Here is a 3780-nt window from a genome sequence, read left to right on the forward strand (position 1 = left end):
AGGTGTCTACACACAAAAGGCATACTCCTCCTACCAGGCTGCCTACATACTCATATATACAATATCAAGACCCTTGAACTACTCACTCTAACAAATATGTAGTTTTGGTTTCTAATTGTTTTAATGTAGTTGTATTCCTATAACCATTGGTGAACTTTATTCACCTAATACAGCTCTTCACCATCATACACCCACTAGGGCGAATCAGATAGCTTTCTATAATTACAATCTTGTAATGCCCTAGTGCAACCTTTATGTTATACTTTACAATTAATGTAAGGTTAACCTATATATGTCATAACTCACTCCTTATATAGTTATGTTTTAAAGCTTGTGACAATAATAAATGGGTCTAAATAGACCAGTCAAGTTAATGCTAGTTGGGAATAGTTGATTGTTCATTTTATTGTACCTAATTTGATGACAGTTCTATAGGAATTTGTAATCAACCCAGCTAATCAACAACTAAACCAATTGACTTATATGCGTCCTAAATCATTCCTTATATAGTTATATTGAAAAGCTTGTGTCCATGCTACCTATTGAGTGAGTTTTATTGTTTATGTATGTATGATGCATACATACATACATATACACATATATATACATATACATATGTTTATATATGTATATACATACATACATATATATACATCGATCAAAAGGGCACGGCAACAAAATCCTAGATCTTGGTGCAAGGGCCCTAGGTCCTAAATAACATGGTCAAACACCAAGGAGGATGGTATAGAAGGTGATCAATAAGCGTCCAAGTTAACATGAGATAGTTTAGACAATCTCAAACATGCATTTAGGCAAGTTGTTTACATGTTGTACTAAGGTTATAGGCAAGTCAAAGGTTGGTCGACCATTAGTCAAATATTGTGAGTTGACCAAAAATATCCATTTTGTGTTTTATAATCTTTTTGCATATTTTGGTATAGTTTTGAAGGCATGTGGAGTCTTTTATTTGAAGTTTGTGTAAAAAGTTGTAAAAATTGCAAAAAATGCAATAAAAGTTGTCATGCAACTATTTGCAATTTTTCTTGCAATCTGGAAGTGTAACAATCAAATTATTTTTTTGATCAAACATGAAAGGATGAAGTTGTAAGGTCAAGATTTGTGACCTATAAATTGATTATCTTCAACCTAGTCTGGGGTTGGAATAGTACTGTACATATTTGGAATGAAATTGCAATCCTTTTTGTGGGAAAATCCTTACTCTTGTTCATTCAGTCTTCATCCCACCATAACATACATACATACATGTATACATACATACATATATACATACATACATATATATAAACATACATACATACATACATACATTTGCATATGCAATTTTATCACCCAATTTAACTAACTTTACTTTCAAATAAAAAGTTAGGAACTAAAATATTGGAATCATACAAAGGAATCATGGAGGAAAGTCCAAATTAGAACAAATATATGTAGTCTAATAGGTTCAATCAATTAAAACTAAGATGCAAAAGAAAGTCTTGTGGTTCAACACATAGCTAAATTTATGTTTGGCCTTTTGGAAGTGATTTGGGGCAAACCAATTTGATGAGAGAGACCCAAAAGAGAGAAAGAGCAAGAGCTCCTTCAATTGGAGGTATTTTGGATTATGCAGTGGTTTATTTGTACTGGTTCCTGTGATTGTTTACATTCAAGAAAATGTTGAGTGGGGTTTGGGTTTTTCTCTCCCAGTTACAGCCATGGCTATTGCTCTTACTCTATTCCTCTTCCGAACAAAGATGTGCCAACATAAAATACCTTGTTCCAGTCCAATAACTCAGATTGTCCAAGTTTTTGTTGTAGCAATTTGCAAGTGGAATCTATATGGTCATTTTGAAGAAGGCTATTTATATGGTATTCAAGGATTAAAGAATGAAAAGAGAAGACTTCTACCCTCTAATCAATTCAGGCAAATCTCATATATACCTGTTCTTGCAATTTGGAGGAGTTCATTCATAATTTCATAAGAAATTACATTTCTGTTTAGTTTTAGGTGTGATCAACTCTGCTTCTTTTTAAAATGCATTTCACAAGCTTAGGAAAATGCTCCTAAGAACATTTGGTGTTGTTCTATAGGTTTCTTGACAAAGCTACAATTGCAATAGATTAGGACCATGAGAACAAAACAAATATTGATTGGAGGCTATGTATAACTGCATTGAAGAGGTCAAGCTTGTTCTAAGATTGACACCTATTTGGATGACTTGTATGATATATGGTGTTATTTGTGCACAAACACCAACATTTTTAACAAAATAGGGAAGCACAATGGATAGAAGGATCATTGGAGACTTTAAAATACTCATAGCAAACTTGCAGAGCTTGATCAACCTGACTATTCTAGTGCTTGTACCTATGTATGATAAAATCTTTGTCCCACTGACCAGAAGCATAAGTGGAAATGAACATGGTATAATTCTCCTACAAAGAATAGGGTTTGGTATGTTTATTTTTGTCATTTCTATGATTGTTGCAGTAATGATAGAAATGAAAAGGCTTCAAGCAGCAAGAAAATATGGAATGATAGACCTGCTCCAACTAACAATTCCACTTAGTATTTTGTGGCTACTTCCTCAATACATCCTATTTCATATTTTGGATGTGCTCACCTATTTAGGCTTGCAATAGTTCTTTTAAGATCAAATGCCTAACTCAATGAGAAGCCTTGGGGTGGCCCTCTATTTGAGTATTTTTGGAATTGGTAGCTTCCTCAGCAACATTCTTATTTCTATTATTGAGGAACTCAGTAGCAAAATTATGGGACTAAAATAGTTTACAAAAAACTTAAATAGAGCTCATTTGGACTACTTCTATTGGCTTTTGGTTGCACTCAATGCACTCTTCCTGTGTATCTATATTTCGTTTGCCAAAAGCTTCATTTACAAGCAAGAAGAAATAAATGTTTGGAAAGATGAAGAGATATCCTGATCATTAAACATCACTCATAGAAATATTCTACGACAGTCCCTTCAAATTTGTCAGATTTTGGTATATAAGTACATAAAGACTCCATACTTCAAGAAATGGAGAGGAAAATCTACCTTCATGTCAAATCCTCATTGTAGGAATTTTTGTATAGAACATAAGTTTTCTAGCCCTCGTTTAGAACTACGTGTATAGAACATATATACACCATGCTTCAAGAAATGAAGAAGAAATTGTACTTTCATTTTCAAACCTCATTTTGAAAACTTTTGTATTGCATGCAATAGCAAAAGAAAGCATAAAAGTTCAAACATGTATATTATCAACTAGTTGTATAGAAGATGGATGAATCAAGTCTGCAAAATCCTGTCATTGCCCTGACTTTGAATTAGTTGACAACAAATTCAACTAATTTAGCACAAAATGACTTATTGTAATTATCATACAACTCAAATAAAACTTAATTATCATACAACTCAAATAAAACTAAGGACTTTTCGACAAAGTGTATCAAACACAATTTTTCATTCCCATGAAAGTGGGTGGTTCAGAATTCCTTAGCCATTGTTGGAAGGAAGATCAGGACAGCTGAAAGAGTATCATGGATTGAGCTTTTTATGTTAAGAGCTTCTTAAGGCTAAGTAAATTAGTACATTGAAAATCATTTGCCTTTACCTTCTATTCTCCTTGCAAGAATCTTGTAGCTGATATATAAATTTTTTTTGTGGGCAGAATGAAACATGTTGTATGTAGAGAGTCTTGTTGGCATGGATTGGGATTCTCATATTCCAATACTACTACAGGCAATAATTCCAATGACACACAATCTAGTATGGG

General features: G+C 33.0%; 1 pseudogene; it reads left to right on the plus strand.

Moving 5' to 3' along the window:
- The first annotated feature begins 1547 nt into the window (after window positions 1–1547).
- Window positions 1548–2946, plus strand: LOC149575526 (protein NRT1/ PTR FAMILY 5.10 pseudogene; annotated as a pseudogene).
- The last annotated feature ends 834 nt before the right edge of the window (window positions 2947–3780 follow it).

The sequence above is a fragment of the Cupressus sempervirens genome, chromosome 2 (assembly GCF_028749045.1).
Source record: "Cupressus sempervirens isolate cs-2001-9-10 chromosome 2, ASM2874904v1, whole genome shotgun sequence".
Lineage (NCBI taxonomy): Eukaryota > Viridiplantae > Streptophyta > Pinopsida > Cupressales > Cupressaceae > Cupressus > Cupressus sempervirens.